The sequence below is a fragment of the Meles meles genome, chromosome 7, assembly GCF_922984935.1.
Source record: "Meles meles chromosome 7, mMelMel3.1 paternal haplotype, whole genome shotgun sequence".
NCBI classification, from domain to species: domain Eukaryota; kingdom Metazoa; phylum Chordata; class Mammalia; order Carnivora; family Mustelidae; genus Meles; species Meles meles.
In genome coordinates, this window is record NC_060072.1 from 109,906,740 (window position 1) to 109,920,710 (window position 13,971).

Genomic DNA, 13,971 nt, shown 5'->3' on the forward strand with positions numbered 1-13,971 from the left:
TTATTTTAAAAATTCCTTTATTAGCATTTTAATGAGTCTTAGGAAGAAGACGTAATGCATGCCTGTACTTATTTAGCTAGCTTTTTAAAAATTTATTTTTAATTTATTTTTATTACTATTATTTTAAAAGATTTTATTTGAGAGGGAATGAGAAAGAGAGAGAGCAAGCGTGAGCACGCAAGAGCAGGGGGAAGGAGAAGCAGAGTCCCCTCTGAGCAGAGACCCCAATATGGGGCTTGATCCTAGGACCCTGGGATCATGACCTGAGCTGAAGGCAGATGCTTAACTGACTGAGCCACCCAGGTGCCCCCTAATTTTCTTTCTTTCTTTCTTTTTGTAATTGAAGTATAGTTGACAACCAATGTTACATTAGTTTGAAAATTAGGGAATGCTTCATTAATTTGTGTGTCATCTTTGCACAGGATCTACACTTACCTTCTATCATTCCAATTTTAGTGTATGTGCTACCCAAGGGTGCACTCAGCTGGCCTTAACGAAAAAATATAAAGCGTAAGTTAAAACAAAACAAAACGTCTGGGGCAGAGTAGGAAATAAGAAAAAAAGACCAGTGGAAGCGCAGAAAACCAAAAAATAACCCCCCCAAACCCCCCCAAAAACAAACCATCACAATTCTCAGTCTGTGATACTGATAGTACCCTGCGTATGTATAATCTAGTGCTTAACATAGTAACTCTCCAGATCCACATTTTTTAGCGACATATTGGATCTCAGACATCGAGTTCACACTCCATTTTACAGTTAAGAAAAGTAGAACCCAGAAATAAAGTGATTTTCCCAAGGTCATTCAAGTAGAGCCTGGCAGAATGGAAACGAGGATAGGACTCCCACTTTTTTTTTTTTTTAACCTCCCACACTGCTGAGGAGTAACAGGATGAGCAGATCAGCAGTGAGATGAGATAGCTCTTGAAAAACAGTCGAAGAAGGATGGCTTTTTGGGGGGGGGGGGGGTAAAAAGCCAGATGTCTAAAAAAAAATGAAGTATTTTAGGATGCTTCTTTGGCAGCTCTACAATCTTCTTTGGCAGCACAGTCCAACAATTGGTAGGCATATGTTGAATGTACTGAAGGGGGCGACGGTACAGCAGGACAGGGAACTGCAATAATCCAAGTGCGTGGTGATCTAGGAGGGAGCAGAGTCTGGGCAGGATGTCACAGTAGAATTTGGTGAATGAATGAATGACTACTGAGGACAGACGGGAAAATGTAAGTGGGATTATGAAGGAGTGTAAATTGGTTAATTGTGGTGGAGAATAAGGAGGGGTAAAATATGACTCAACCCCTTTTAAGGGCATTATAAATTATCTGATTCAACTTACAAGACCGGAGCGAATATGTATCACATCACTCCTACTTTCTTGATTAGGGATAGTTTACCTACATTCTTAAATTAATGGATGTAGCTGCCCTCTTTGCATGGCTCCAACAAAAGAAAAACTAAAATTCAGTACAGGAAAATTGGGTTTCCTGAAATAAGGTACCATTTGCTTAACAGACTCGCCTAGCTGTTGTGAAGACCAGCTAAGACTACGTAACTCCGCATTTGGCACATCGCAGGAGCTGAATGTGCATCTTAAATTCCGCCCACGCTCTCCTCTCCTGCCGGGCTCCCACACAAAAACCACGCACACTGGCGTGGGTCTTCTGCGACGCCCAAGTTCTTTCCCTAAGGTCGAGTGCACAGCCCCGCGGCCACATTCGCAAAAACTAAGGGTGGGGGGAAATCCAATTTCCCTCGGACAAAGGGTTTCCACCGCGGCCTCGGGAGCGCAGCCCGGAGTGTACGACACTGCTAGACCTACTCCCCTACAGCGGTGGCGATCCTGGGGCCTGTGTAACGGGCCCCGCCAAAGAGGGGGTGGGGCGACTCTAAGGTTTGGGAAAGCTACGATTCCGCTCTTCGGGCCTGGTCGGTCCACTTCCTACGGCAAGCAGAAGGAGACAAACGCCGTCTTGCCTCGCTCCCACCTACCGCTTCTTCCCAGAGCTGGCTCCGGCTCTCCCTTCCCGTGGCCGCAGGGGCCGCGCGTTGGGGGTGTGGACGCCCTGCGCCCGTTGCTCTGCTTGGGCGCGCAATCGCCGCCGGAATCTTGAGTCACCCCACTCCCAGCCCCTGACCCGCCTTCCTCTGGAAGGCGCCGGAGGACTGCGGGCTGCCAAGTCGCACTCCCAGGAGGGTGCGGGAGGGCTAGGTGGCCGGGCCGGGAGGAGGCGGAGCTCGCGGTGTCTCGCGGCCCGGGGCGGGGCTAGGTGTCTCGCGCAGGGGGCGGGGCGCAGTGACGTCGGCGGGCGCTGGGGCAGTACTGTGGCTGTGGTGGCGGCGGCGGCGGCGGTAGTGGCGGCGGGGGCGGCGGCGGCGGTGGTGGCGCCCGGGCGGCAGCAGCAGCAACAGCGGCAGCCCTGAGGAGGGTGAGACGGCCGCCGTGGCGGCAGCTCGGAAGTCGGGCGGGACGGAAAGCTTTCCGCCTGCCGCTGGCGCTGAGGCTTTTTTTTTTTTTTTTTTTTTTTTTGCCTTTTCTTTGCTTGCTTCTTCCTCACGGCCCTGGCTAGGGCTGGGCAGCGCGCCCCCGGGGAGGGGCGGAGCTGTAGGTGAGGCTTCAGGACCCCCTCCCCCTCCTTTCCCTACCGGGGGGGATGGGAAAGTCCGGGGAGGGGCAGACCCCACCCCACCCCACCCCATCCCACTCCACCCCAGCCCCCCGCGGGCTCCACCCCACCGAGCTCCAGGATTGGGCGGGAGCTGAGGGGATAGATGTGGGGAGCCCGAGGTGGGAGATGGGAGGTAGGGGTTCTGGGCGCTTGGAGAGCTGCGGAGGGTTTGAAGCGTGATGTTGAGGGCGAGGTAGTGGCGAGATGGAGAAATTGGGGAGCCATGAGGAGGTTGGGGTGCGGTCAGGGTAGACCTGTGTGTTTAGGCGACTGATGTAAAATGTGGAAAGAGGTGAGGATTTTTTTCCTTCTGTGAAATGGTAAGCTAGGAGATGAAGGGTTGTATTTCAAAAGGAAGATGAGCTGTGGATGTTGCCTTTGAGACAGTTGGAGAAGCTATTGCACTAGGTCTCACATTTCTACTTTAGGGTTTGGTTATTATTATTTTCCCTCCTGGCGAGGTGAGTCAGGAGGGAAGAGAATCCCTCTGCTTTTGGCACAGGTGGGTACATTGTGAGGGTGGCTGGGTTTAAAGTTTTACACCCTTCAAGAAGAGTGAGATCTTGGATTAAGACAACTTCATTCTGGCAGTAGCAAAAGGGAATAGGTCCCATTACACCTAGTTCTTTAAAGGTGTTACCGTCCAGTCTTTTTTCTGTGCCTGAAAGATCTCTTTATATCACCTCACTTATAAGCTTTATCCTGTCCCGTTAAGAGAAGGCCTGAAAATCAGGTGGTTGGTTGCTTTGGAAGACACGTTTCTGAGTAATAGTTGCAGGTGGTTGTGGTTGACTGCTTTGGATGGATGATTTGAACAGTTCTGTTGGAGCTAATTATATGAAAAATACTTAAACGTTTTAAAGCACAGCTGTCTTTTACAGCTCGTTTTTCAACAGACCTTGACATTTAGACGTTTTGTGTTCAACACAATTATTGGGGATTATTTTTATTTCTCAGTTGCAGATCTTGTTATTAGACAGTTAAAAAATGAAGTGGAATAATCTTTTTTTTTTTTTTTTTTTTTTGGGAGGTCCCTCAATTTCTGAGAAATGTTCTTGGAGTCAAGTGCTTTTAAAATGCTCTTTAATAACATTTTAGGGACATGTATCTCAATTGATAGGTAGATACATGTTACTAAGAGTAAACAGTGTTCAGTGTTCTTCACATCAGTGTTTCACAACTTTATTCATTAAATCAGAACCTTTTCTCGATTCCTACTCCCTGTTAGATTACAGTATTCACTGACCTTACTTATCAGTTAGTGTCATTTAAGCTGTTTCTTGCTCAGAAAACAGGTCCTGTGATGGACATGTATTATATAATGGATGGAAGTAGGCATGACTCTCAATAATTTATTTGTGGAGGAAGAGAAACCGTCATGAAATGGAATTTAAGCAGTGACTTTCCCAAGGCTTACTCAATTTATTTGGGAACATAGCCAGAGAAGTGCTTTCCTGTAACCCAAGAGAGAAATATACAGATGTGAGTGTCAGTAGTTGCAGATCATTGCCTTTTTTAACATGCTTAATTAATGAGCAGACTATGATCTTCTAGAAATACTTCTGCTTCAGACTTATAGGCAACAGATGATACAATAGCTATTAAGCGAGAGTGTCCAATATGTAATTCTAAAAGATTCGATAAAATGTATTCAAACAAATCAAATTAGAAGTTGGTAAATTAATACTTTTGATTTGGATTAGTTACTTAGAAGGAAAAATGAAAATTCGCATATTTTGTTTTGGCTTTTAAATTATACTTTAACTGGGTGTGAATGAGGACAAATGTGAACCAAGATACCGGGTGAAACCTTGTGTGTATATTGCTAAAATTAAATTTGCATGGCTGACAGTGGGATGTGATTCTTTGTGGGAATGAAATCATGGGATTTGGGGGAAAGTATCATGTGGCCTGTTTCTCTTTAGATTTCTTGTGCCTAAAAAAAAAAAATACTACATTTTATTTTTCAAGAAATGTTACTTGCTAGTCTTTACTGTGATGTTCTTGTTGAATTTACTGAGCTTTCCCCGCCCCGCCATTATTAAAGTCAGGTAAATATGTCAGTTTGTTAATTCAACATTAGTACTGGAAGCAAGATAAAAGTGAAGGTTCTTACAGCAACAGCTGCTCCTCTGTTCTAGGTTTATGCTTTTAGAAGTAGTAGCAGATTGTTAAATGTGCGTTTTACACATACCATATCAAAACTTCAATGGAAGAACAGGAAATTAAGTATTTTGGTTAACAAATAATCAGTACATTCTTTATCAATTTTCAGACAAATATAATGTAATGAAGTAAACAGCATATAGGTTATAGAGAATACAATTTATTTCTCTAGCTCTTCAGTATCTGAGCCTTGGGGGCACTGATTCATTCAGTGGTTATTTATTGAGTATTGTTCTGGGTACTTTTTTAGTCATTGGGGATACAGTGGTGATCAAAATTGACAAAAATCCCTGCCTTCATGAAACTTACCTTCCAGATACCTTTTGGGGAGATGAAGAGAAACCTGGCAAAGGAAATTAATAAAAGGTCTTTGGGTTAGGAAAACCAGGAGAATGTGAGGTACCAGTAGTGACGGAGAGGAAGTTTTTAAGGAGAAGGCAATGATCAAGTGTGTCATTGTTTGAAGATGTGTCAGAGTGTTGGGTTAGGAAGAATTTTGCATGGTTATAATGTCTAATAACAGAAGTATGAGTAAATGCTTTTTAGTGTGAGATGAAATAAATGTAAGACTTTGTCAGCTTTTTACTTCCCTGGGTTTATTTTTTAAAAACATATATTAAAGTTTTTATCTTTTCAGAACAAAATAGGCAGTATTATAAGTATCCTTATATAAGTATCTTATACTAAAGACAGATATGACATTTTTGTTATTAATTTTGTTATTTTTTAATATACTAATAACTATCATACTCATTTAAAAAATAGGTAATGCACATACCAAATCAGAAAGTATGCAAGAGTTCTTAGGGAAAAGTAAATTTCCTGTCCCATCACATTGTTCCTGAAGGCAGTCACTGCTTCCAAGTTCTTGTTTTTCCTAACCAGTGAAATTTTGTGCAATAATATGTTTAAGCTATTTTAAAATTGCATAAATATAACATATTTTATCTTTTTTTTTTGTTTTGTTTTGTTTTTTTTTTGGGCAGGCTTAGTATTTGTTTTCATAATTTAAGTCTAGCTTCTGAAGGCCTTTTGTTTTAATTTTATAACAGCTTTATTGAGAGATAATTTATATACCAGACAATTCACTCATTTAAAGTGTATCATTCATTTTTTTGGGTGTAACTATCACCACAATCAATTTAGAACATTTTCTTTACCCTCAAGAGAAGCTGTTATTTTTCTGACCTTTAGTTTAAGTATTCTTTTGTATATTATGTGGGAAAAAAATGTTTGTGAAATACTTGCTTACCAACTAAATGGCAGTTAAGCCATTTAGTGTGTACTTTTAATATTCTCTGGCTGAATTGGATCATAGGTTTGTGTAAAAGTCGACTTAGATAGCATTTTATTTGGTTGAATACATACTTGTGAAATGACTTGATTATGTGTCTTCTTTTCATTATTCCTTAATTTATCACATATTTATTGAGTATCTTTTGTGTTCTAAGTCCTGGGCTAGGCTAGATGGAATCCATGATGAATAATGCACAGTGTCCCTTATTCTTCAGGAGTTTTATTCTGGTGAGAGAAGAGGAGTAATTAATAGGGGTTTATGGGCTCCTGTGCTTCAGTAGGGTTCTACATCAGCTCATAAGATGAATTCCTAAACAGCATTATTGGAAAATCTGAGAGGAGATCTTAAGGATAAGTAGGATTTGGCTAAATAAACAGGGTGCAAGTAGAGGGAACAGTTTGCAAAGCCCAAAGGCCAGAAAACTGTAGGGCAAATTGAGTGATTTGAAAATAGTTTGGTCTGCTGGAGTGTTGAGTGCTAGTGTGAGGTGTTGGTATCTTCCCTTCTTTATGTTAAATAGTGTATTGTCTTTGTATTTTTTTTTTTTTAAGATTTTATTTATTTATTTGACAGAGACAGCAAGAGAGGGAATACAAGCAGGAAGAGTGGGAGATGGAGAAGCAGGCTTCCCGCTGGTCAGGAAGCCCAGTGTGATGCGGGGCTCAATCCCACGCTGGCATCAGGACCTGAGCTGAATGCAGATGCTCAATGACTGAGCCACCCAGGCGCCCCAGTAGTGTGTTGTCTTAAAAAGGCAAAATCATGGAGTACCTGGGTGCCTCAAACCTTAAGTGTCTGCCTTTGGCTCACGTCATGATCCCAGAGTCCTGGGATCACGCCCCATGTCCCGCTCCTTGCTCAGCCAGCTTCTCCCTCTTCTACTCTCCCTGCTGGTGTTCCCTCTCTCCCTGTCTCTCTGTCAAATAAATAAGTAAAATCATAACAAAGAAAAAGGCAAAATCATTACATTGTTAATTTGCTTAAACTCTATGGATTGCTGTCACTTTGTAGCTGTATAACTTTGGGTGAATTACTTTACTGTTTAAAACTCAGTTAATTTTCTCATCCATAAAATGGGAAAAATAGTTCTACTTCATGTAATTGTTGTGCAGAATAAATGAAATAATACTCATAAAGCTTTTTTTCTTAAAATATTTTATTTATTTATTTATTTGACAGAGATCAAATATTTGACAGAGAGGCAGGCAGAGAGAGGGGGAAGCAGGCTCCCCACTGAGCAGAGAGCCCAATGCAGGGCTCGATCCCAGGACCCTGGGATCATGACCTGAGCTGAAGACAGAGGCTTTCACCCACTGAGCCACCCAGACACCCAATACTCATAAAGCTTATAATAAAGTGCTTGGAATATACTAAGTACTCAGTAAAAATCAACACCCTGATGGTGATGATAGGGTGTGGTGATGGTAGTAATGATGTCTGATTTGTGGAATTCTTTTAGGATATTGTGGAGCCCCAGGGAGTTCTCAGGAGACTGGAAAATGATACCAGCTTTTTTTTGTGTGTGTTTTTTAAAGATTTTATTTATTTATTTGACAGAGAGAGAGAGAGAGAGAGAGGGAACACAAGCAGGGAGAGTAGGAGTGGGAGAAGCAGGCTCCCTGGCGAGCAGGGAGCCGGATGAGGGACTCGATCTCAGGATCCTGGGATCATGACCTGAGCCGAAGGTAGATACTTAACGACTGAGCCACCCAGGTTCCCCGAGTTTTAACACTTTTTCTGAGAGGAATGAAATGAATACTAAAAACTTTAGGCCGGCACTGTCCAATAGAACTTTCTGTGATGATAGAAATGTTTTATATCCCATTCAGTACAGAAGCTACTGGTCCCATGGGCTTACTGAACACTTCCAGATGTAACTAGTATAAGTGTTGAGAAATAATTAAAATTGTTAACTTTGTTAAGATTAAATAGCCACTGTAACTAGTGATTGTGTATTGGGCAGCATGGCAATATGTTTATAGATTGATGACTATGATACTAAACTCTGGCAGTATTTTAGCATACCTTATTTAAAAGGTAGTTTCAGAGGGTGCCTGGGGGCTCAGTTGGTTAAGCATCGACTCATGATTTCAGCTCAGGTCGTGATCTTGGGGTCATGGGATGGAGCCCTATGTTGGGCTCTGAGCTCAGGTCAGAGTCTGCTTGAAATTCCTCCACTCCTCTGTGCTCTCTCTCAAATAAACAAATAAAATCTTAAAGAAAAAGAAAAGGTAGTTTTAGAAGCCTTGTTAAAGGATACAGTGATCACTGGAATATAGTGTGAATTCATGAGGTCACTTCAGATAATAATTTCCATTTCCTAGAGTTGACTGGTTCCTAAGCTGATAAGGAAATGGAGTAGTTTTAATTTACCTAGACTTTACCTCAATATTTTCATGGTGTCTTTGTGGAAAATATGAGATATTTTAGGAGAACAAGGACTGTCATATGTTCTCTACTGAGCAAATAGTAGATACTTGCTAAATATTTGATGAACGAATGGATGATAAGACAATTAAGTGAATTCCCAACTGGCTGTGAATGGATATACCCAGAGAATAGAGTTGCTTACTGAGAATGATGGGTTTGAGGAACCAGAATTAGATGACTCATCCATGTGTGTATTGAGATAACCCAGGAGCGGTGGTGTTAAAGACAGTGGCAGTGTGAACTAGTTGCCAGCATCTACCCACTGAGTGTGGAGGATGTCCAGGTGGTCATTAGCTGATAGTGAAAAGGCAGAGGTAGAAGACTGTGTTGCTGAAAAGCATGAGAATCAGAGAAACAAAGATTTTACATGGGAGTTCAGGATTTTACATGGTCTGGAGGTGGCATGGGAAGAAAGAAGGGTACCAGTCTCATTTCCCAACATTGAATGTGGAATGTGAGAGACTTAACAGCCTCCACTTTAAAAGGCTGCTTGGAAAGAGGCTCCTGGGAAAATCAGTTTTCAGTTAAGGCAGTAAAAACTTCAGAAGAGTTTCTTCATAATGGAACACAGTTCTTTGAGAGTATTTTCCCACCCTCCTGGCTTTGTGTCAGTTAAATTAACTTATTTACGTATTTACTTATTTATTTATTTATTTTAGGTAGACTCTACTACTGATTGAGCCAGCCAGGCACTCGTCATCACTTAAACTTTATTTATTTTTAAAACATATGTGTGTATGTAATCTCTGCACCCAGCATGGGGCTTGAACTCATGACCTAGAGATTAAGAGTTGCATGTTCTTCAAACTGAGCCAGCCAGGCACCCCATCATTAAAGCTTTAAAATATCTGTCTCATCTTAACAAAAAACTCTTCTCCTATCTTCATACTTTCTCTAAGTTGCTGTCTGCTTTATAGCCATACTTTTTAGAAGACTTATCTACATTTGTTATATTGTCTCCATTTCTTTGCCTGTGATTCTCTTCTTAACCTATTGTTTTTGTCTTTACAATTTCATTAAAACTTTCTTGCAGGGTTACTAATGTGTTTAAAACCAATAGCTATTTTTCTGTCCTCTTATTTAACCTTTTAGCTGTACTAGTTTTCTATTGCTATGCAACAAATTACCCTCTCAATTTAACTTAAAACAACAAACATTTGTTGTTTCACAGTTTCTGTGGCTCAGGCATTTGGGTGTGGTATGTCTGATTCAGGGTCACTTGTAAGGCTGCAATCAAATGTTGACTAGGATTGCAGTCATCCCAAAGCTCCACTGGGGGCAGGGTCTGTTTCCAAGCCCAAGCATGTGGCTTTTGGCAGGCCTGAGGTCCTTGTTGGTTGTTTACTGAAGAAATCAATCTTGCCATTTGGGTCTCTACAACATGGTACCTTGCTTCTAGATTGAGAACTCTGTGGAGGAGGAGCAGAGGTAGTAGCCAGTTTTTTGTAACCTATTCTTGGTAGTACTAGTCTCTCAGTTGCTCTGTTCTGTTCTTTAGAATGGACTGTCTAAGGTCCCACACATGCAAGGAGGGGTTCCACAAAAGTGTGAATACTAAGAGGCAGAGATAATTCAGAGCCATTGTCAAGATTGCCTACCCCAGCAGCATTTGATCCAGCTGATTTCTCCTTTGTAATGCTCATTTCTTTCACTCTCTTTAGATCGGGCTTCTGTATTTCTTCCTGGTTTTTGGCTTTCTTTTCTGTCACCTTTGTTGAATCCTTCTCTAGCCATTCATTAAATGTGTGAATTTCTATGAGTGATCTCATCTCCTATCTCATTTTTCAACTACATGCTGAGTATTCATTTTTCTGACTTCAGCTTTTACCTCTTTGCTGACTGTAAGGACCATTGTTACTCAGTATTTCCATTTGCATGCCGCTTAAACTAAGCACATCCAAAGCTGGTATACTTGATTTCTCTTATTCTTGTACCTTCCATTTTATTGTTCGTATTGATTTTATAAAAGTCATTGGTGTTCAGTGATGGTGTAAATGTTTTTAATGAGGTAGTGCATCCCCTTTCAGATTCCAAGCATTGAATGAATGTTTGCTAGGTGGTTTTGTTTCCTTCCCATTTTGAGTTACTGTGTTGGTAACACAGTTGGTAGTGAAGATTTTTGATTAGGAGACACATGATTGGACTGTGGTTTGAAATGTAGCAACTCTTGAATTCATTAAAAAAAATTTTTTTTTAAAGATTTTATTTATTCATTTGACAGACAGTGATCACAAGTAGGCAGAGAGAGAGGAGGAAGCAGGCTCCCCGCTGAGCAGAGAGCCCGATGCGGGGCTCAATCCCAGGACCCTGAGATCATGACCTGAGCCTAAGGCAGAGGCTTAACCCGCTGAGCCACCCAGGTGCCCCTAAAAAAAATATTTTTAAGGGCAGTTTTAGGTGCACAGTAAAACTGAGTGGAAGGTACAGAGATTTCTCATAGATCCCTGCTCCCACCCCACACATGCAGAGCTTTCTCCATTATCATCTCCCACCAGAGTGATACATTTATTATAGTTGAGCCTTGATCAACACATCATTATCACCCAAAGTCCATTTGAACTCTCATTTTTAGTGGTTGACCAAGAAGGAAACTAAACTTGGTATTCCTTTTAGTTTTCTTTTTTTTTTTTTCTTTTTAGTTTTCTTTATTATGGTGGGCTGTGCGATGAATAGACAATGGTTTTCATCAGACAGTCCTTTATGTATATTATTTACATTTTCCCTTATTTTATTGTTTTACTTTTTTGTTTAAAAGACCTTTGTATGGAAATTAGGTAACTGGAAAAAAATTGTCTGAACCTCAGTTAGACATCTCTGATATTGTGAAAATATTTCATGAAATAAGTTTGGACCTTAAACATAATTTTATTGTAGTGGTATAGTTTATTGTGAAGGAATTAATTTCTTCTTGAAGTCCTTCTTAAATGTAACACACATATAGGAAAACGTATAAAACAAATGCATAGCTTAACTTATGAAACAAACACTTGTGTAACCGTCATCTAGGTCAAACACTAGCACCTTGCCGTCATTCCACAGACTTTGTTTGCCCCTTCCCAGTCACGTAAAGATAACTGTTGTCTTGACTTTTATGGGAATCATTTTTTGCTTTTCTTTCTTACATAAACCTATATTTAGTTTTGTCTGTTTTTCCATTTTATATTTATGGGATCATATTGTATATATTTTATGCTTGGTTGCTTTGACTCAGCATTTTTTGAGATTTAGGTTTGTTGTTTTTAGCTGTGGTTTGTTCATTTTCATTGCTAAATAGTCTTCCATTGTATAAGTATACCACAATTTATCCATATATCAATGACGGATATTTAGGTTATTTCCAATTTTGGGTCATTATGAATTATGCCACTGTGACCATTCTTGTACAGTCTTACGGTGCATATATTTCTGATGACTGTAAGAGCCTGGAGTGAAAGTTCTGGGTCATAGAGTATGTCTAAATGGAATTTTAGTAGATAATTGCCAAACAATATTCCTTTGTAGTCTACAAACTTAACTGCCCCAAAGCAATATTTGAGAGTTCCTTTTGTTCTATATCTTTACCAGTATTTGGTATTGTCAGTGTTACTGATAGCAGCTATTCTGGTAGATTTATGGTGATATTGCATGGTTTAATTTGCATTTTACTGATAACTAGTGAAGTTGAATAACTTTGTCTTTTGGTCATTTGAAGCCATTTTATGAAGTGCTTATTAAAATATTTTGCTCACTTTCCTGTTTTGCTCAATTTTCTGTTTTTAAAAAAAATTTTTTTTTTTTTTTAAGATTTTATTTATTTATTTGACAGACAGAGATCACAAGTAGGCAGAGAGGCAGGCAGAGAGAGAGGAGGAAGCAGGCCCTCTGCTGAGCAGAGAGCCGGACTGGGGCTTGATCCCAGACTGTTTTAATTACTGTAGCTTTATAGTAAGTCTTAATACCTGGTAGAGTAAGTGCTCCCACCTTGTTCTGTTTTTCAAGAGTTCTTCTTTTTTTTTTTTCCAAGTAAGCTCTAGGCCAAATGAGGGTCTTGAACTTATCACCTTGAGATCAGGAGTTGCATGCTCTACTGACTGAGCCAGCGAGGCACCTGAAAGAATGTCTTCACATTGAATGTCTGTTAGTGACTGTCATGGTCAGTAAATAAGACAGTGTGGTATCAGCATAGGGATAGCCATATGCAACAGTGGAACAGAATAGAGTCCAGAAATGAATCCACATATTTATGATTAATAAATTTTCAATAAAGGAACCAAGCTAATTCAGTGGAAGAAAGGATAGTCTTTTTAACGGAAAGTACTGCAACAATTGAATATCAGCATGCCAAAAAAATGAAACTCAAACCTTACCTTATAGGAGAAGATCTTTGAGACCTTGGGTTAGGAGAGGATTTCTCAGATATAACACCAAAAGCATGACTCAGAAAAATATTGATAAATTGGCCTTTATCAAAACTAAAAAAATTTGCTTTTCAAAAGAACCCATTAAGAAAATAAAACAAACCATGAAATGGGAGAAAATATTTGCAAATACTTTATCTGATAAAGGATTTACATCCAGAATATCTAAAGATTTCATAACTAAGTAATAAGACAAATAACTCTCCCCAAAATGGGTAAAAGATTTGAATAGACAACTTCATCAATGAAAATCGGCTGATGGTAAGCACTTGAAAAAGATAACTGATTATTATTAGCCATTAGGGAAATGCAAATTAAAATTACAGTGTGTTACTATTGCTACTAGAATGTGTTACTTTAGCCACTAGAATGGCTAAAATAAAAAAAAATCGAAGTACCAAATGGTATCAGGGATGTAGAGAAATTGGGATTTTTGTGTATTGTTGGTGGGAATGTTAAATGTCACAGGCATTTTGGAAAATAGTTTGGTAGGTTCTTAAGTTGAACACACATTTACACATACACACCTGTATATACAGGTATATACTGTATATACAGATACATACACTGTGTATCTTCAACCATTCAACCCTTAAGTATCTGTCCAAGGGAAATGAAAACATATATCCCTACAAACACTTGTCTACACATATTCGTAACAGCCTTATTCTTGGTAGTAAAAACTGGAAGCAAGCCACATGTCTATCAGCTGGTAAGTTGATAAAATATAGTGTATTCAGATAATGGACTACTACTGAGCAGTAAAAAGGAACAAACTACTAATTTAATAAAATAAACCTCAAAAGTGTTTTGCTGAGTGAAAAGACTGCCAGTTTATAGTTTTATTTACATGCAATTTCTAGAAAAGCCTTTATTGCTGAGACTAGGAGTGCGAATGAAGATTTGGCTACAAGTGTGCATAAGGGAACTTAGTGAGGTGATGAAAATGTAAAACTGGAATGTAGTGATGCTTGCACCACTGCATACATTTACTAAAACTCCTCAAACTAGATAC

The 13,971-nt window shown here is 39.9% G+C and overlaps 1 protein-coding gene and 1 non-coding gene across 12 annotated transcripts in view; one reads left to right on the forward strand and one right to left on the reverse strand.

Annotated features, from left to right (window-relative positions):
- Window positions 1-377: 377 nt before the first annotated feature.
- Window positions 378-480, reverse strand: LOC123947806. The gene has a single exon (XR_006819839.1). It is a non-coding gene; the product is annotated as a U6 spliceosomal RNA (small nuclear RNA).
- A 1,897-nt stretch (window positions 481-2,377) lies between these two features.
- Window positions 2,378-13,971, forward strand: part of ERC1 (ELKS/RAB6-interacting/CAST family member 1) — a 547,045-nt gene continuing 535,451 nt past the window's right edge. For all 11 annotated transcript variants that reach the window (XM_046012301.1, XM_046012300.1, XM_046012305.1 and 8 more), the window contains exon 1: window positions 2,378-2,606. The gene's annotated coding sequence lies outside the window, so the exon portion shown is untranslated. The remainder of the gene's footprint in view (window positions 2,607-13,971) is intronic.